General features: G+C 42.2%; 1 protein-coding gene across 1 annotated transcript in view; it reads right to left on the bottom strand.

Annotated features, from left to right (window-relative positions):
* Positions 1-20,911, bottom strand: part of DDX10 (DEAD-box helicase 10) — a 342,707-nt gene extending 321,796 nt beyond the window's left edge. The window contains exon 1 of the mRNA XM_050758689.1: positions 20,833-20,911. The gene's annotated coding sequence lies outside the window, so the exon portion shown is untranslated. The remainder of the gene's footprint in view (positions 1-20,832) is intronic.
* Positions 20,912-21,565: the final 654 nt, after the last annotated feature.

Below are 21,565 nucleotides of genomic sequence, written 5' to 3'. Positions count from 1 at the left end.
ACCCAGACTGGAGTGCAGTAGTGCAATCTTGGCTCACTGCAACCTCTGCCTCCCAGGTTCAAGTGATTCTCATGCCTCAGCCGCCTGAGTAGCTGGGACTACAGACACACACCACCATGCCTGGCTAATTTTTTTTTATTTTATGCAGACAGGGTTTTGTCATGTTGGCCAGGTTGGTCTCAAACTCTTGGCTTCAAGCAATCCACCTGCCTTAGCCTCCGTAAGTGCTGGGATTACAGGCATGAGCCACCATGCCTGGCTTATTTGTTTATTTAATTTTTGCTTCTGGCAGACTGTCAGGTTGAGGTTTACATTAACTTTGTGACTTGGGGAGTTTCTGGACAATACAGGAAATTCCAAATCTGTCCATGGAGTACCTGGGGTTTTAATTTCTTGAAAGAGCTTATGTTGTTTTCTGCCCAAAGACCTAGGCATTGACATGTTTCCTTTGAGTCTCCCTGGGACAATGGAGAAGAGTTCTAGTCGTTTTTTCACACAGGTACATCTCTCTCAGTGTCCCTGCATAGGCTTAAGACCTATGGTCTTAAATAGCATTGTTAATTTCTAAGTCTAAAATCGCAGGGTCAGCCTGTGTGCTTACCACAAGGCTTTCACATCTTTTTTTTTCCGTTTCTGGTAGGGGAGTCTCCTTTCTCTATGTAGTTACATATAATTATACTGTATCTCTAAATAGTTACATTGCAGCCAGCATTTTGAGGTTTACAGGAGAAGATTCTGTGTTATCTTAGTCCTCTCTGTTGTTAGAACTACATGTTTAGCATTGAATCTTTAATTTCTTGGCAAGCATCTGTGGTTGCTTTTATGTCTTAATTTTAAAATGACAGTTACCTGTGTTCAAAGTAGTACTGGTGTTTAATTCTTTTACCAAAGTCAAACTTATTTCATTGAAGTGAAAATTCAAAATTAAAGGCAATTTCACAGGAAAAAAACTTTAGTTTTATAGAAAAGTTAACCCATTGAGACTTCCATTTGCTTGTATGAAAATGATATACAGTGGAATCATGAACTACTTTGATTGTTATAAATCAATGAGAAAAAATACAAGAAGAAAACGTAATGTATGAATGATGAGTTCAATCCAAGTGGAGGCATTAAGTGAGTGAAAGTTTTACAAGTAGGCAATAGAGATAACTGGTAGAAGAACTGAGTCATCACACAGCAAATACTATAAAAGGCATATTGTCATAAATGAGTAGATGGTTTACATAAATTTCACTTCTGTACACAGAAGTTCAACAGTTCATGACCATTACATATAGTAGTAAGTATGCAATTTAAAAAGTTCTGAAAACAGTGTGTTTTGTTCATTAGTGTTGCGTCAGGAGGATACAGTATTAAATTAAATATTTCATTAAAGTAAGCGATTGCTGATTTTTAAAAAAAAACCTAGTTCATTGTTTTCTTTCAGCAACACTATACCCTCTATTTCATGACATACATATTGGTAAATAGATTTTCAGGTTATTTAGTTTTTTTTAATTTTTAAGTTTAAAAAAATTGTTGCTCATATAGTTTAATAAAAGCTACATGAATCAGAAGTCTGTACCTAATTTTTTGCTTGCACATATTAAGCAACATTTAAATTAAAACAATTCAAGTCATCATTAAAGATCCAAGTAAGAAACAGTGGTATATAAGGATTAAAAGGAAACTTCAGACAAGTTAAATTTGATGGAGTTTAATTGAGAAAAAAAAAAAAGGAAACAATTTGTGAATAGGGTAGCCTTCAGAATTACAGGAGATTCAGAGAGACTCCAGGGGTACATCGTAGTCAGAATAAATTTATAGATTAAAAAAAGTAAAGTGATGTACAAAGATTGGAAGTGAGGTACAGAAACAGTGAGATTGGTTACAGTTCGGTATTTGCCATATTTGAACACAGTTTGAACACTCAGCAGTCTATGAATGGTTGAAGTATGGCTGCTGGGATTGACCAACACTCAGCTATTGTTACAGGTGCATACTCCTAAGTTTAGTTTTCAATTTTTGTCTGCCTGTTAAGCTAGGTTATGGTTCTCCACATGGACTCAAATATAGAAGGATGGAATCCTTCTCAGGCCATATTTAGTTCGCTTCAACATAAGATAAGACTCTAGAGCGGGAGACAGAATCCATGCACTGCAGCCCTGGATTTTCTATTAGGTTGAATGACATGAAATTGTCATATAACCTTTTTCAATTTTACCTACAAAAATTGCAATAATACATAATAGCTATGTAACCTTAAGTAAGAAATTTAACTTCTTTGAGTCTACCCTTTCTCATCTGTAAAATAGAGAAAAATAGTTCTGACCTATTAGAAAATGGTTGTTTATATATTAGAACAGGATTTATTTTACTTATCTAATAGATAGAGTTATTTTTTTTCCCCATGAGGATATGTTCCACAGAATCTGGTCTTTTATAATAAAAAAAATTACTCCATTTCCCCTGGGGGAGAAGAGGTGTCCTGCTTCCCCCAACCACTGGCAAGAGGGGAGAGGGGAACTAGCTGAAATAATTTTCCCAAGAAGAGTAGAAACTCCACCTCCTCCCCATCCTACCAGAAATCTCAAAGATGACCTTGCTGTGTTTGGAAACTTCCAATTTCCATTCCTATTCTTGACCCAATGTTAGACTAAAAGCTTCCAGCAAGGCCATAAATAACATAAATGAAGCCAAGATGGTTTCATGTTACAAGGTGCAAGAAGAGCAAGACATATTTCTACACAGAAAGGCTATAAAGATCCGGGACACTTTTGTCAAAATCCACATACAGTTGCCCCTTCAACAACAGGGGTTTGAACTACACTGATCCATTTATATGAGATTATTTTCAACCAAGAACAGACTGAAAATACAGTATTCCTGGGATGGGAAATCCTGATATACGCAAGGTAAACTTTTCATCTACGGGGGTTCTACAGGCTGGACTGCTAAACTTGAGTATGTGGGGATTAGGGATTTGCAGGGGTTCTGGGGCCAATCCTCTGAGTATACAGAGGGATGGCAGTATTATTTTGGGTTGAAGAGAGTGAAGCTCATGATTGCAGTCACAAGACCAAATTAATTTTCAATAACAATGACTGTTAAACAATTCATCTATTTGTAGGATATTAATTTGGTGGACAAAAGGAAGACAACCAGTCTATACTCAATGAAAAACAAATATGTACAGATAAACAATAAGCCATCAGATTTGATTCCTAAAGAATGGATATAAAATGCCAGAATTTGAGGCAAAAAAAAAATCATAGATCTGCATAGATATGTAGACACAGAAGAGCTATACATAAATACATGGACATATATGTATAAAATGTATATAGCCTTTGACTTAGCAGACAGAGACAAAGAAAACGTTCGCAGACACACAATGATAGGAACAGTAAGGATTATCTTACAGATCATAAAAGCCATGTGAGGTTGACCAGTCATTTTTGGACAGCATCAGTATACATTTATATTAGTGGCCAGAGTGATACCAGATTTAATCTAACATTCCATGTATAAGGATAATCATCTCTCAACCACCAGCCTCAGGCAGCCATGAGAATTAGATAGTACGACATGACATTTCACAAGGGGCTGCTATAGACATGACTCATATTTACCAAAAGAATGACTACTGTTTGGGATGTTACCAATTTTATTTATATGGAGGGAGGGGGAAGGGAATAGAGGAAATAACGCAATATAGTTAGTTTTTTAAATTCATGTTTCTTTGTAAGGTTTCTGTATTTGATTCTGGGTAAAACTTGAGTTGTAGAAGTGAGATTTTCGGCTTTTCCAGAAACTCCAGTGAAAACTGGATGTGATTATTTTTCAGGCAGGGGACTATGCAATGTGAATCTTTTCTGTTCAGGATTTGTGTGTTTCAGGTGCTAAGTGGAAGCAGACCAAAATATTCTCAGAATGTTCTCCTAAGAACACTCTAGGAAAACAAATGTGTCTGGCAGAAATATTTCTTAATGGTTACCAGGACTCTTCCTCCTCAAAAATGCATCACAAATTCCACAAATGAGTATATGGGGGCATACACACCCCCATCCACCTAACTCTAATTCCTAAACAAATGCCTCTTTTTTTGTCTATTCAAACGTATCTGAATTTTTAAAAAAATGTTCTCTTGTGATTTCTTATTTTATTAGTAACTCTAACAAATATATACACTAAAATAAAAATGAAGTCTCATTATGCCACAGAAACTTACAAGAGGTAAGGAAAGGGATAGAGTGGTGTACACCTTGTGTACACCTAACGGTTTAGACTGTCTTTAAGCATCCCACATAAGTGGCTTAGGAAGCTTATGCTGCAGCTGACTTTCTTTTTTAATTCACTCAGAATTTTGCCACAAATTCATTCACTCTTTACTAATCAGATATAATTGCAAGCCACTTTTAACCTGCCTAGAACATCACTGGTGTGCATCTGGCGTTAACAGAAAATACAGAAAGGACATAGGAAGAAAAAAGTCTTGCCTCATGTGCACCTTTGCAAAAGATGACTAAGCTTTTCATGCCCACAAACAGCAACTGCATCTAGTAGGCTAACAAGGCAGTAGCCAACAGGTAAATCTTCCGCCTCTTTCTGAACCGCTGAAGTACCCTTAGTCATCCTCCTTCCCTTCCCCTTCCTTCCCTCTTCCCTTCACCTCCCCTTGTACCCAGACATGATGTTCCATTAACAAATAATGCTCTTAGAGCATTGAGGGGAAGGCACTGGACAAGGAGAACAAGACTTTGCCTTCTTTCTCATTCACGGTTTTAGTGGAATCTGTTTGTTACCACACTAAGCCCTGCTTATAAAGGAAAACATTGTGCATCATGAAAAATTTGAGGGATGTAGACTGGATCTTGGGTCTCAGCTCTGTTGCCCAGGGTGGAGTGCAGGGGCTCCCAGTCATAGTTCACAGCAGCCTCGAACTCCTGGGCTCAAACAGTTCCACCCTCCCTCCTTATCCTCTCACTCTCCACAACACACACTGTTAGCTGAGACTACAGGCTCTGGCAGCCACCACACTTGGCTAATTACACCAGATCTTAGCGTTCAGAAACTCCGAAGTAGCTCTTGGTGATAGCCTCAAGCCCTGGGAACTGTCTTAGGATTTCCTATCTCAAAAAGAGAAAATAATTGGGTTTAGTTCAGTTCTTGTCTCTATTTAAGAGGGGCTTGATTAACACTAAAAACCTGAAGATTAAACCTTTTATCCTGGCCCATTTTTTCAGCTGTTCCCTTACATTTTCTACTCCTCTGCCAGGTTGCAAAGTTTTAAAAGACCATGGACTACTATACTGAGCATTACACTGAGTAGCTGCTCATCTAATATTTAAGGAATAGGATGGAATTACGCTGTCCCTAATTCAGGCTCCTGGCTCAGTACACCATCCACTGCTCCGGAATGTGATCACCCTATTGCAGTGTCATGGTGATGTTGACCACAACAAAAAGGAAGCAATGTCTCAGAAGAAACCAGGAGGCTCTTTCTAGTTAGTCAACGCACGGAAGACAAGGTGATTCACGTAATTCCAATGAGGTAATCATAAGACAATAGGATTTGAAATCAAGCAGGAATTATGAGTCATAACAGTCACGTTTTCAATTGGAATATCCAGTTTATTTTACTTCTCAGGGCAGCATACCTACGTATAGACAAAAGCAAAGGGCCCAGATTATTTGCTTTTTGTTTATTTGTTTGTTTTGAGACGGAATCTCACTCCATTGCCCAGGCTGGAATGCGATGGCTCGATCTCAGCTCACTGCAACCTCTGCCACCCTGGTTCAAGGGATTCTCCTGCCTCAGCCTCCCCAGTAGCTGGGATTACAGGCTCCTGCCACCGTGCTTGGCTAATTTTTGTATTTTTAGTAAGGACAGCGTTTCACTGTCTTGGCCAGGCTAGTCTTGAACTCCTGACCTCATGATCCACCCGCCTTGGACTCCCAAAGTGCTGGGATTACAAGCGTGAGCCACCACGCCTGGCCTGTTTGTTTGTTTTTTGGGGTTTTGTTTTTTGAGACAGGGTCTCACTCTGTCACCCAAGCTGGAGTGCAGCGGCCTGATTTTGGCTCACTGCAACCTCTGCCTCCCAGGTTCAAGCTGTCCTCCCACCTTATCCTCCCAAGTAACTGGGACCACAGGTGTGCACCACCACGCCTGGTTAATTTTCATATTTTTAGTAGAGATGGGGTTTTGCCATATTGCCCAGACTGGTCTTGAACTCCTGGGCTCAAGGAATCCACCCGTCTTGGTCTCCAAAAGTGCTGGGATTACCGGTGTAAGCCGCCAAGCCCGGCTATTTGCTTTTTAAAATTTATGTACTCTTGGGCCGGGAGCGGTTGCTCATGCCTGTAATCCCAGTACTTTGGGAGGCCGAGGCAGGTGGATCATGAGGGCAGGAGATCGAGACCATCCTGGCTAACACGGTGAAACCCCGTCTCTACTAAAAATACAAAAAATTAGCTGGGCGTGGTGGCGGGCACCTGTAGTCCCAGCTACTCGGGAGGCTGAGGCCGGAGAATGGCGTAAACCCGGTAGGCGGAGCTTGCAGTGAGCTGAGATCCGGCCACTGCACTCCAGCCTGGGCGACTGAGCGAGACTCTGTCTCAAAAAAAAAAAAAACAGGCCGGGCGCGGTGGCTCAAGCCTGTAATCCCAGCACTTTGGGAGGCCGAGACGGGCGGATCACGAGGCCAGGAGATCAAGACCATCCTGGCTAACACAGTGAAACCCCGTCTCTACTAAAAAAATACAAAAAACTAGCCGGGCGAGGTGGCGGGCGCCTATAGTCCCAGCTACTCGGGAGGCTGAGGCAGGAGAATGGCGTAAACCCGGGAGGCGGAGCTTGCAGTGAGCTGAGATCCGGCCACTGTACTCCAGCCCGGGCGACAGAGTGAGACTCCGTCTCAAAAAAAAAAAAAAAAAAAAAAAAAAAAAACATTAGCCAGGCGTGGTGGCGGGCACCTGTAGTCCCAGCTACTCGGGAGGTTGAGGCAGGAGAATGGCATGAATGCAGGAGGCGGAGCTTGCAGTGAGCCGAGATCCCGCCACTGCACTCCAGCCTGGGCGACAGAGCGAGACTCTGTCTCAAAAAAAAAAAAAAAAAAAAAAAAAAAAAAAAAAAAAAAAAAAAATTAAATACTCTTTATGCACAAATATATTTTAGTTTTATGACCATGGAAGAAATGTCGTAAGTATTTTCTCTCCATACATATTTTGTATACATTACTAGGAGTTATATTTATTCCCAAATTAAATATTCTCTCAAATAACTTGTCCTAAATTATTGTGAATAGCTATTGGAAGTGAGGATGAGAGAAAAAAGTTTTCCCTTGGGAAAGCCTCTCCTAACACAATGACAGTTGCTCTTGAGACAACGTAAATTCTGTTATCTCGTAAGCAATATAATTGACTAGATAGTAGCAACAAGGAAAAACCCGTTTAAATTTTTTAGAAAAGATAAAAAGAAAAAAAAAGAGCTTCAAATCACGGGAAAAAAAAACAAAAAACTTCAGTGTTTTGTTTTTTGTTTTTTGTTTTTGAGGCAGAGTCTCACTCTGTCACCCAGGCTGGAGTGCAGTGGAGTGATCTCGGCTCACTGCAACCTCTGCCTCCTGGGTTCAAGCAATTCTCTGCCTCAGCTTCCCGAGTAGCAGGGATTACAGATGCCCGCCACCACACCTGGCTGATTTTTTGTATTTTTATTAGAGACGGAGTTTCACCATCTTGTCCAGGATGGTCTTGAACTCCTGACCTCATGATCCACCCGCCTTGGCCTCCCAAAGTGCTGAGATTACAGATGTGAACCACTGCACCTGGCTTAGTTTTTTTTTAAAAAGAAAAGCTTAAAACCTTATTAATATGGCACTGTGATTGATAAGCAAAGCATTTTGCCTGGACTTTGGTAAGAAAGAAATAGGGCACTTGTCCATTTCAGTCCTTTTCCACCTTTTTATGTAGAGAGTAGCACAACTAAGTTTTCTCTACTAGCTAATATCTTTAGCAATTTTGGCTTCCCACAAGGTGTCTTCCACACAAGGGATGTCCAGGATATAGTTGACGCATGAATAAGTGAATGAAGTAATGCATTTCTCAACTTCGACATGCTGGGCTAAGGGGAGGCCCTTCACATAAACTTCTTGAACTGCCTTGACACTATCCTTAATACTTCTTTCAGGAGCACCTTCTTCTCATGCCACTTGTTGACCTGGAGAGTTACCAAATAACCAATACTTGTATATACATCTCTATAAGTGTGGCCCAGACTAGACTATTGGGTGGTACTCTGGCCATTTTTTTCAGAGCTTCCTGCTCTGTAATGATCTGAGTAGAGTAAGAATAGAGCATAAAACATAATTTCTTCCCCCATTATTAACGGCTATAATGTCTTTTACCAATTTTAATTTAGTCATCACATAGTGACTGATTGATACGCATTATAAGCGGAAACTTAAAAATCATGACTCATCAGCACAAGTAGGCTCTACATGTTCTGCCTGTTCAGTACAATAATAATTCATTTGGCGTGTCTCACTGAGCATTAACACAATAATGAAATCTGACTGTATAACAGCTTCTTAAATTTTACTACTTATATAAGTAAACTGTGTATGATCATCTTAATCTTATTATTTGTGTACTTTTTTTTAAAGTTTGTTTTGTTTTGTTTTGAGACAGGGTCTCGCTGTGTCACCTAGCCTTGACCTCCCAGACTTAAGTGATCCTCCTGTCACAGCCTCATGAGTAGCTGGGAGTAGCTGGTACAACAGGCACACACCATCATGCCCAGCTAATTTTAAAAATTTTCTTGTAGAGACAGGGTCCCCCTGTGTTGCCTAGGCTGGTCTTAAACTCTCAGGCTCAACGGATCCTCCTGCCTCAGACTTCCAAAGTGCTGGGATTACAGGCGTGAGCCACCATGCCCAACCTAAAAGTACTTCCCAATCTAGAAGTACAAAGGATTTTGAAGTTTAATCTGATAATAACTTATACAAGAATGAATAGCTTGACTTCTCTGAAATAGAAACTCACAAACACTTCTGACTTCTCTAAAATATGAACTTACCTGCTGCTATGTGACCCTGGAGTTAGGAACCCTGCTTTAAAGGTTCAGTGGACATCTCCAATGCTTCTAATCAGAGCACAGCGTGAAATTGCTCCTTTGTCAATGGAAGCAGGGATACTGAGAAACCTAATGCAGCATTAATACTCACGTAAGGCCAGGCACAGTGGCTCATAATCCTAGCACTCTGGAGGCTGAAGTGGGCAGATTGCCTGAGCCCAGTAGTTCGAGACCAGCCTGAGCAACATCGCGAAACCCCGTCTCTACTAAAAATACAAAAAATTAACCAAGCGTGGTGGCGTGCACCTGTAATCCCAGCTACACAGGAGGGCGCTAGAATCACCTGAACCCGAGAGGCGGAGGTTGCAGTAAGCCGAGATTGCACTACTGCACTCCAGCCTGGGTGACAGAGCGAGACTGTCTCCAAAAAATAAAAGTTAAAAAAAAACAAAAACAAAAACAACTCACATAAGTATCACTGTGGAGTTAGTAACAGGATAGTTTTATGTCTGGCTGTGGTTGCCTGAGAAGAACCTGCCATGCTATTTAACACCAAACACTACAACATAAAATAAGTATATGTATAGGAAAAAAATTTGCATTTAATTCTTCCTTGCCAGACACATGTAACTTTGGTTCAGTAGCATTGAATAATGATAAGTTAATACATTTTATTGCTTTTGCATATTGGGGAGGTAAATCCACACTGACAGTCAAAAGAACTGTGTCCCAGTTTTGCCACTTACTGGCAGTTGTCCTTAGATGAATTATCTAAATACTGTGACTCTGTTTCCTCGTGTGTGTGTGTGTGTTTTGAGACGGAGTCTTGCTCTGTCACCCAGGCTGGAGTGCAATGGCGCCATCTCGGCTCACTGCGACCTCTGCCTCCTGCGTTCAAGAGGTTCTCCTGCCTCAGCCTCCCTAGTAACTGGGATTACAGGCGCACACCACCATGGCCAGCTAATTTTTGCATTTTTAGTAGAGACGGGATTTCGCCATGTTAGCCAGACAGGTCTCAAACTTCTGACCTCAAGTGATCCATCCGCCTCGGCCTCCCAACGTACTGAGATTCCAGGCATGAGCCACCATGCCTGGCCTAACTGAAGCTTAGTAAATGTTGATTCCTTCTTTCAAATTTCAAAATGTTTGGACAAGCTCCCGTAAAATAGAAACAAAGAGTTAAATTTTGCTTCCACAAAGTCAAAAGTCTTATTAATAAATTTAGGCCGGGCGTGGTGGCTCAAGCCTGTAATCCCAGCACTTTGGGAGGCCGAGACGGGTGGATCACGAGGTCAGGAGATTGAGACCATCCTGGCTAACATGGTGAAACCCCATCTCTACTAAAAAATACAAAAAACTAGCCGGGCGAGGTGGCAGGCGCCTGTAGTCCCAGCTACTCGGGAGGCTGAGGCAGGAGAATGGCGTGAACCCGGGAGGCGGAGCTTGCAGTGAGCCAAGATCCGGCCACTGCACTCCAGCCTGGGCGACAGAGGGAGACTCCGTCTCAAAAAAATAAATAAATAAATAAATAAATTTATTGAGTTCATGTATCACATTGTAAAAGAACTTAGGAAGATTAAAACAACATTAGTTAGTTCTCATTCTAGATCCACAAAATGTTAGTGAAAATAAACAGAGTAGTCTGTGATTTTTAATAAAAATTCAGTAGAGGCTCAATACAATGCAGTGGAAAATAAGCACAGGTTTTGGAGTATGGGAGACATAGGGTCACATCCTAGTTCTGCCACTTCATAGTTTTGTGACCTTGCACAAGATTATATCGTTAAGGCTCATTTTCTTTATGGACAGGAAGGGGAGAATACCATATTTCAATGAATCTAATAATCCATATATTGTAAGACTCATTGTTCTTTCATGTACAAGTAAAAAAACACTGCCATTAAGACACAATGCTTTCTTGTAATGTAGAATTTTCATTTCATACTTATTGAAAGAGCTCTTTCAATACATTTAGACAGGTTTTAATCATATGTCACCCTAATGCAGAGATAAAAATAAAAATCTTAGCAAAATAAATTACTTAATGTATTATTCCTCAAATACAACATAGTAAGACTCTTTTCTTTTATTTTAAAACAGAGTCTCGCTCTGTCGCCCAAGCTGGAGTGCAGTGGCGCCATCTCAGTTCACTGCAACCTCTGCCTCCTGGGTTCAAGCAGTTCTCCTGCCTCAGCCTCCCCAGGTAGCTGGGACTACAGGCGCACGCCACCACACCTGGCTAATTTTTGTATTTTTAGTAGAGACGGAGTTTCACCATGTTGGCCAGGCTGGTCTCGAACTCCTGACCTCAGGTGATCTGCCCGGTAAGACTTTTCTGAATTGCTGTTGACTCACGGTCACCGATGTACCCACTTTTCTATATAATATTGGCTTCTATGCTATCAATAACATTTATGATGCTTAGTTCCTACAAGACAACCCTACAATTGCCTCCAAGATTTTCCTCCAAGCCATACTTCGATGCTGCTACTTTCATGCCACAAAAAGTGACAACCAAATTTGCTGATGAGCGGGCAGTGACAATCAGTGTATAGCTGCTGTCTTGTGGACAGTGACTATGGGACATTATATGATCCGTCTTAGTTTCAGAGACATTCAGTGGTGGGAAAATGTGCTTCTTAGAGCTGTGAAATGTGGGTAATAATCTTCACAGAATATCTGCGGAGATTAATAAGAAAATACATTAAAAGGATTAATAATATAATAAATAAATTGTAGCTATTATATTACAGGAAAGTGGGAGAATGCAGCACTTTTGATCTGTGACTCCTCACCATGTTCCTAGGATGGGCATAAATACTGAATTAAATTATTCAAAATCCTGGGTAGTCTGCTGTCCTGTTTGAGGCTTGGCATTTTGCACATGATGGATTTTTCAAGTCCGAAGCAAACATTGTCAAATAGAATATTCATTTTAGTTTCTTATCCCCTCACTCCAAAGAAAAAAAAAATGAAACAAAATGTTGTGGCTATTGTGGTAATCCATATCTTATAAAAGCATGGCGTGATCACCAGAGTATGACACTCTTTTCCTTTCTTCCCCTCCAATTCTGCGTTCTCCTGGGTACTTCCTGTCCACCACCACCATAGGGTCTGCAGATCCATTCCAAATAGCTACATTTAGAAAGGCAGGTCAGGCAAATGTTTGGCAGAGAAGTGTATCAATAAAAATATCAAAATCACTTTCAAGGGTAAATAAAAAATAGCTATAAGAATTACCTGGAATTTTATTATTTTACTCAGTTCTTCAATGAGGTCTGAAAATCAGCTTATCTAAAAAAGGGGCCGTGGCGGCTCACCTCCCTAATCCTAGCACTTTGTGAGGCCAAGGGCGGATTGCTTGAGTCCAGGAGTTCAAGACCAGCCTAGACAACATGGCAAAGCACCCTCTCTAAAAATAAAAAATAAAAAATAATTCGCTGGGCATGGTGGCACATGCCTGCCTGTGGTTCCAGCTTCTTGGGGGGCCAAGGTGGGAGAATCACTTGAGCCCAGGAGATTGAGGCTGCGGTGAACCTTGACTGTGCCACTGCACTCCAGCCTGGGTGACAGAGCAAGACCTTATCTAAAAAATCAATTAATTAATCAACTTAAAAAATTAAAAAGGAAGAAAATGGAGAGAAATAACCTTTTCTGCAGGGGAACCTGCTCATGAGCCCACAGGCAATAGGTCCCCTTTATCTAAGACAGCACTTTCTGCGACTGCGGTCCGAAAATATAAAATGGAAACTTCGAGAAATAAACAATTCCTAAGTGTTAAATTGCACACTTTTCTGAGTAGCGTGATGAAATCTCACACCATCCTGCTCCATCCCACGCAGGATATGGATCCTCCCTTTGTCCAGTATATCCATCCTGTCTACATTCCCTGCACCTTAGTCACTTACCAGCTATCTTGATTATCAGACTGACGGTTGAGGCCTCACAGTGCTCGTGTTCAAGTCACCCTTGTTTTATTTCATAATGGCCCCAAAGTACAACAGTACTGATGCTGGAAATTCAGACATGCCAAAGAGAAGTTGTAAAGTGCTTCCTTTAAGTGAAAGGGTGAGAGTTCTCAACTTAATAAGGAAAGAAAAAAATTCATCCAATGAGAGGGGTTGCTAAGATCAATGATAAAAACGAATCTTCTATCAGTGAAATTTTGAAGGAGAAAATAGAAATGTGTGCTAGTCTTGCTCTTACACCTCAGACTGCAAAAGTTATGGCCACAGTGCATAATAAATGCTGAATTAAGATGGAAAGGGCATTACATCTGTGGGTGGAAGACATAAACAGAAACATGTTCCAGTTGATAGCAAAGGGAGAGGGATGGGAGGTAGGGAATGACCAGGGTCACATATCAGGCTGATCAGGCAGAACAATATCAAATAGAACAAAGTTGCTCAACCTTACACCATTGACCTTTTGGACTGAATGATTCCTTATCTTCAGGGGCCATCCTGAGCATTGAAGGAGGTTTAGCAAGATCTCTGTTTTCTAAGAACTAGATGCCTGTAGTCACCCACCCCCTCTACCACCAATCCCTCCCCACCCCACCCCTGGAGTTGTGACAATCAAAAATGACCGAATGTCCCTACTGGGGTGGGTGTGAAGAGAAACTGCCCCTGCTTAAGAGCCACATACATAAGATAATATCAGCAAAGTTCATGTATCGTTGTGAGATACCAAGATCTCAAAAGGAGTTTGAGTATAGAGGACTAATTTAGGCAGGAATAATTCTCAAGGACGGTGGTTGCTGGAATCAGCCTTCAGCCCTGGGCTTGCTCCCTCTTCTTTCTTTCTCTTCTTTTTCCCTTCCTCTTTCTCCTCCTTTCTCTCTCTTCTTCCTCCCTCTCCTCCTCTTTCCTCTCTTTCTCCTCCCTCTCCTTTTCCTCCTTTTCTCCTCCCCCTTCTCCGTTCCCCCCACCCCCTCACATGGAGAATTTGACTTTGTCTTTTGTTTTGTTTTGTTTTTTGAGACAGGATCTTGCTCTGTCACCCGGACATGATCATGGCTCACTGTAACCTCCAATTCCTAGGCTCATGTGATCCTCCTGCCTCAGCCTCCCAACTAGCTGGGTTTACAGGTGCAAGGCACTGCACTGGGCCCAAGGATGTGACTTTGTCTTGTGGAGAGCAGCTCTCTAAGACAGAAGTCTTTGCAATCTCTGCTTGAGCAATTTTCTTTTTTTTTTTTTTTTTTTTTTTTTTTGAGACGGAGTTTCTCTCTGTGGCCCAGGCTGGAGTGCAGTGGCGCGGTCTCGGCTCACTGCAAGCTCCGCCTCCTGGGTTCACGCCATTCTCCTGCCTCAGCCTCCTGAGTAGCTGAGATTACAGGCGCCCGCCACCGCGCGCCCGGCTAATTTTTTGTATTTTTAGTAGAGACGGGGTTTCACCGTGGTCTCCATCTCCTGACCTTGTGATCCGCCCTCCTCGGCCTCCCAAAGTGCTGGGATTACAGGCATGAGCCACCGCGCCCGTCCTTGCTTGAGTAATTTTCTACACCACCAAATAGGTATTAGCCCAATTCCCTTAGCTACTGGGAAGGAGCTGCAGAGAGGCATGGAAAACTTCCTTCCTATACTCAGCAAATACACATTCAACAACACATGGAGGAACATTTAGGGAGAGCTAAGTTTAATAGCTGTGGGTGGCTATTTAAAAATAGAGACAGGTTCTCACTCTGTTGCTCAGGCTGGAGCACAGTGGTGCGATCATAGCTCACTGTTACCTCGAACTCCTGGTTTCAAGCGATCCTCCCTCCTAAGCTTCCCAAAGCACTGGAACTGCAGTTCCAGTGGTGGAACTGGAATGGTGGCTCATGCCTGTAATCCCAGCACTTTGGAAGGGCAAGGCAGGCAGATCGCTAGAGCCCAGGAGTTCTAGACCAGCCTGGGTAACATGGTGAAATCCTGTCTCTACTAAAAATACAAAACTTAGCCTGGTGTGGTGGCACATGCCTGTAATCCCAGCACTAGGGAGGCTGAGGCAGGAGAACTGCTTGAACCGGGGAGGCAGAGGTTGCAGTGAGCTGAGATCACACCACTGCACTCCAGCCTGGGCGACAGAGCGAGGCTCCATCTTAAAAAAAAAAAAAAAAAAATTAGTTGTGTATTTAAAGCTTCTTCTATTTCCAGAATATTCGCTTGTCCTGAATGTCCATTTTGAGAATTTGGTAATCACAAAAACACCTTTATTTTGTACTATACTATTGTGAGGTAATGAGCCTCAAATCTTTAGGAAAGTAAAATTTGAAAACCAAAAAACTTGAGTCTACAAACCTTCTCATGCATATGCATTGTCAGACAGTACTTGTTGAAAATGCAGATTCCTGGTACTACTAATGAGTTTGATTCAGTAGGTCTGGGTAGACCCAGGAATTTGCATTTTTAACAAGCAACCCAGGTGATTCTGATCCTCAGATAATCTTTTGAGAAATACTAGTGTTCAAAGGATATACAATGTAAGGATATACTGAGATTAGTTAGAAATGTATGATTTAGTCTAAGAGAAGGCATTTGGCAGGTACTTGGGCCCTTGTTTGATGCAACTCCGGGTGGAGGTTTGAAAGATTAGTGAAGGAGAGGGATTCCTGCATGTATAAATCACTGTGTGAGGAAAGTGGATAATTGCTTGGCGTTTAGGCAATTATACATGCAGATTAGAAGAGCACATATATATAAGCCAGACAAAACAAAGACAATGGTTAGTACATCGTAGAACCACCATGCCAGTCACATCATCATTTCCAACCACCCAGATGTAAGTACTAGCAATGACATGGTTTCTAATTGTTTGATGCTCTGATAGTTATGTATTGATGCAAAAATGTTTTGTTTGGAGGATATTTTTACCTTGAATGAGGAAAAATTATGATTAATTCTTTTCTAGTTGACTCCATATGCATCCCACACTAAAAATAATAAGACGTTTAATAAACATAGGCCTAAGTCAGTTTGAAAAATAATTCTTATTCTCGATGTTAATATTGCATACTCCCAGTATTGTATTCTAGAATTATTTCTGTCTTTCAGCTACTTCAGCTTTTCAAGGCATGAGTGAAAAGCAGAAAGAGAAACGAAGCTCTTCTTCTCTTTTTCTAACAGATACTAGCTAGTGATATTTTTCATTAGTGATTTTTATGTGTATGTTGTATCAGTCTATTGCCTGGAACAGCTGATGTACTTCTGTTTGTTCTCGGATTCATATTTCAAAAGATTTCCTGAGACAGAGGTTCTTAGACCTCCTACTTCTCTTGAGTCTTGGTTTGAGGACTCTTAGGTGGTCACAATGAAAAGTCCATCGTTTAAGATCTTTGTAGTCTGAGAAGGTAAATGGAAATGTTTTCAATGGTTTACAAATTTTTAAAAATCTGTAAGTGGTATGACAAAATTGAACCTGGACCAGAGTGTAATTAAGATATGGTTCCTTGGTTCCTGCTTTAGAGTTTTTGCTTAGCTAGTGGGAAAAGGTATGTAAACAAAAAGTGCCATAAAGAGTTCTAGGTGCTATGAAAAAAGCCTGTATGAGGAGAGGAGGCTTGAGGGAAGGTGTCGTCAGGCAGGGGTGAATCATAAGGGGAAGGGTTGGGAAAAGCTTCTTGCACAAAGTGAGACTTGAGCCGAGTCCTCAGTATGAACCTGTCTTTAAAGGGCTTATTATAAAATCAACGAGTTTGCAAGCTCATTAGAGAACCCAAATTTAAAATCCATTTTTTTAAAAAAGGTGAGTAAGTTGATATTAAATTGTGTGGGGCTGGTTAGTAGGTGAAAAACTTTCGGAAAAGTAAGGCAGGGGGGTTGAAGCAGGTACAGAGGGCTTTGTAAGGGAAGTAAAGCTGAGTCAAGCCTTAGAATGGGTAAGAAAGAGATAAGTGGAGTGGAGATTGGGGAGCAGAAGGTGGGGAAAGAGTCTGAGCAAAGACAGGGCCCACGAGGAGGAAACCAGCTGTCTGAGCAAGCATGCCTGACAGGGACTGGTGTGGGAGGTTTAACAGGGTCACACCATGACTGGCTTTAGAGCCAGGCAGTTTGGAGATGTGATGTAGAAAGGTGTTGGTGAGGCTGGGCGCAGTGGCTCACACCTGCAGTTCCAGTGCTTTGGGAAGCTTAGGAGGGAGGATCGCTTGAAACCAGGAGTTCGAGGTAACAGTGAGCTATGATCGCACCACTGTGCTCCAGCCTGAGCAACAGAGTGAGAACCTGTCTCCATTTTTAAAAAAAGAAGAAGATGATGGTGAGATCTCACAAATTCCTGATTAGGGAAGTCATATAGCAGAACATAGGCTGAAAGAAATATTTCCGAAAAACAAGTCTGCTTTCCATTTCAAACAATGGACTAGGGAGGCCGAGACGGGCGGATCACAAGGTCAGGAGATCGAGACCATCCTGGCTAACACGGTGAAACCCCGTCTCTACTAAAAAATACAAAAAACTAGCCGGGCGAGGTAGCGGGCGCCTGTAATCCCAGCTACTCAGGAGGCTGAGGCAGGAGAATGGCGTGAACCCGGGAGGCGGAGCTTGCAGTGAGCTGAGATCCGGCCACTGCACTCCAGACTGGGCAACAGAGCGAGACTCCATCTCAAAAAAAAAAAAAAAAAAACAAAAAACCAAAAAAACAATGGACTAAAAAGGGCTGAGACTGGAGGCTGGAGGCCAGCACAGAGGCTGCTGCAATCCTGCCTCACAGAATTGGCAGGGAGGTTCTGCAGTCCTGCCTCTGCTGCTGAATTATTACATTTGTATTTCTCGTCATCCTTTTCAGAATGATTCATCATATATGCCCACTATACAGTAGGCATGGCAAGCACATTAAGCATCAGAGTAGCTTTTCAAAGGATGCAGAGTTAGCAATGAGTTGAGTACATCCCACAACCTAGGTTCTCTGAATCCAAACTGCTCTAACGCAAAGTTTCTTGGCCTCAGCACTGTTGACATTTTGGACCACATAATTCTTTGCTGGGCATAGGAGGGGGGCTGTCCTGTACAACGTAGGATGTTTAGCAGCATCTCTGCCCTCTACCCTATAGATGCTGGTATCACTTCTCTTCCCACAGGTAACAGTGAAAAATGTCTCTAGACATTGGCAAATGACCCCAAGGGACAAAATCAGCCTCAGTTGAGAACAACTACTCTATTATATCAACAGTATAATTTTTATAAGAATCACATCTCCTATGTTGGACCTAGGCAGCTATTTTCCGTGGCTTTCACTTGTAACCCCAAGCCAGCACTGCTCAGACACTCAGTCTTTGGAGGATGAGAAGAGCCCCAGCAGCAGGGTCACTGCTTTTGTGATCAATTCTTTCTGGAAATGATGGGCTAAAATCCAATAGCAGGGAAAGGGTCTGCACCTTGAGGCACCCTTTCAAGGTGCTGCACCATCACACCCCGTTTCTACCTAGAACTTTGGGGATCATTGGTTTGATACTCTTGTCCCAGAATTTTTTTTCTATTGGCTAAGAACGCATCCCAATCCCAGTGATCTTGTTCTTAGAGAATCTCCCTCCTGTCCACTCATCTCTTTTTTTTTTTTTTTTTTTTTTTTGAGGCGGAGTCTCGCTCTGTCACCCAGGCTGGAGTGCAGTGGCCGGATCTCAGCTCACTGCAAGCTCTGCCTCCCGGGTTTATGCCATTCTCCTGCCTCAGCCTCCCGAGTAGCTGGGACTACAGGCGCCTGCCACCTTGCCCAGCTAGTTTTTTTGTATTTTTTAGTAGAGACGGGGTTTCACCGTGTTAGCCAGGATGGTCTCGATCTCCTGACCTCGTGATCCACCCACCTTGGCCTCCCAAAGTGCTGGGATTACAGGCTTGAGCCACCGCGCCCAGCCTTCCACTCACCTCTTACTTTTCTTACTTACTCTCAGTCCCTTCTAAGTTAATCCCATCTGATTCATCTCCACCCAACCAAGCCTATTTCTCTATTTACCTATTTTATGGTGACTGAAACACTTATTAATTTTACTAAAATTTCCTGTACACTTACAGACCTTTATGTGAGTGTTCCTTTCCCGTTTAACCTAAAACTGATTTCATCCTCATAACCTGAATTTCCTTCTTGACCACAGGTAGTAGCCACTTCTTGTGTTGCCGTCTTCCCTTTGACCCTGGGGTCTCAGGACCCTCAGGCATTGGCATTCTCCTTGGCCTTAACACCTACTTCCGTACCACTTTTCTGCCTGTCTTAGTGTCATATTCGTTAAAAGTCATCTCCACATTCCCCTTGACATCCCATCTTGTCATCTATAAACCAGAACACTTACTTACAGAAAAGGAGTAAGACTCAGGCCTCCTAACTGTGAACATCTTCTCTCTGAGTTCTAATTTGCAATAATAATACACATAAAACAAATGCAGATATTACCAAGAGGCTGAGTAGGGTAATCAGGGTAGGATGAAATAAAAGGAAATAGTTTTCTTTTAATTGGTAAAAATACTCAGCCTTCCTCCCCCGCCCCAGCCCCCACCGCCGCCTTTCTTTTGAGACAGGGTCTTGCTGTGTAACCCAGGCTGGAATGCAGTGGCACAATCTTGGCTCACTGCAGCCTTTGACTGCCTGGGCTCCAGTGATCCTCCCACCTCAGCCACCTGAGTAGCTGGGACTACAGGCACACACTGCCACGCCCAGCTAATTTTTTTTTTTTTTTTTTTTTTGTAGAGATGGGGTTTCACCATGGTGCCCAGGCTGGTCTCAAACTCCTGGGCTCAAGTAATTCTCCCACCTCGGCCTCTCAAAGATTACAGGCGTGAACCACTGCACCCGGCCTATTCAGCCCTTTCTTCAATTAAATGTAGTAAAACCAACTGCCTGCCATTAAAAAATATGAAACAGGTCTACTACCATCAGATCTTCTTTTCTGACCTGACCACTAGATCCATTTCTAACAAATATCAACTCGTGAGTAACAGCCTGTTCTACTTCCTCATCATTCCAGAATCCCAGCCATCTTTTCCTGGGGATCTCTGAAATCTGTTTGCTCCTCCTGGAAACACCTTTCTCTCCTCCAGGTCAATCCATAAGGAAGTCTTGCACCTTAGCATTGTTAGGTAGTTATTAGGAGCTGCTCTCTGCCCACAGGTGGAGGCCATATGCATTCCAGCATTCAGAGTCACATGGAGCAAATGGGCTCTCCCGATACAGAACAGAGTCATGCGGAGCAAATGGGCTCTCCCACACAGAACAGAGGGGTTGTATCTTGCCAGTGTTTACAGCCTCTTTGGCTTAATGCTGTCCTACTAAATTTAACTTCACATTTTGAGAAGCTTGAGTTAATAACGGCATTAAGCTTAATGCACTGAGCTTATATTTGGACTATCCCCTAGCTTACTGCAGTGAGGATGGGGAGGTTCACAATGTTATCAACATGGATAAAAGTAGTGAAATATGATTTAAAAAAAAATTTTTTAAGAAACAGATTCTCACTATGTTGCTCAGGCTGGCCTCCAACTCCTGGCCTCAAGCAATTCTCCTGCCTCAGTCTCCTGAGTCGCTAGGATTACAGATATAAGCCACCATGCCTGCTGTGAAATATGATTTAAAAATTGTTTTTATTAAAGTGAAGTTCACATAACATAAAATTAATCATTTTAAAATGAACAAACCAACGGCATTTAGCACATTCACAGTGTTGTACAACTAGCACCTCTATCTAGTTCCAAAATATTTTCAGCAATCCAAAAGGCAACCCTATTGTAGTAGTCTGTTCTCACACTGCTATAAAGAACTACCTGAGACTGGGTGATTTATAAAGGAAAGAGGTTTAATTGACTCACCGTTCCACATGGCTGGGGAGGCCTCAGGAAACTCACAGTCATGGCAGAAGACAAAGCGAAAAGAGAGGTGTTTTTCACATGGTGGCAGGAGAGAGAAGAGCAAGCAGGGGAAATGCCAGGCGCTTTTAAAACCATCACATCTTGCGAGAATTCACTCACTATCACGAGAACAGTATGGAGGAAATCTCCCCCGTGATCCAATCACCTCCCACCGGGTCTTGCCCTTAATACGTGGGGATTATGGGGATTACGATTCGCGACGAGATTTGGGTTGGGACACAGAGCCACACTATATCACCTGTATCTATTGAAATATGATTTTTAAACCAACCTGAGAAAGTATTATGATTTGCATAGTATTTGCAGTAAGGATTGGGTTTCTATTTTCCTTTCTCATCCTACTGACCCCTTATAATCTGCTTTATGTTAAAGACAGTTTTAGATGGGTTCAATGATGGCTCATGCCAGCAGTCCCAGTCACTTGGGGGCTAGCATGGCAGACTCGCTTGAGCCCCTGGAGTCAAGGCTGCAGTGAGCTGCGATCTGGCCACTGTACTGCAGCCTGGAAAGCAGAATGAGACCTCATCTCCAAAAAAAAAAGGCAGTTTTAGTGGGAGTCCCAGGCGGACAGTGAGTTACATGGGAGAAACCCCTCTGGCCCAAGTTATTTGCCTTTCTGGAAAATTGCTGGATAACATAAATCTACATTGGATACACCCCTCAAAAAGAGAGG

This window comes from Macaca thibetana, chromosome 14 (assembly GCF_024542745.1).
Source record: "Macaca thibetana thibetana isolate TM-01 chromosome 14, ASM2454274v1, whole genome shotgun sequence".
Classification (NCBI taxonomy): domain Eukaryota; kingdom Metazoa; phylum Chordata; class Mammalia; order Primates; family Cercopithecidae; genus Macaca; species Macaca thibetana.
Note: the sequence above shows the minus strand (reverse complement) of the source record. Positions and strands in the feature narration are given on the sequence as shown.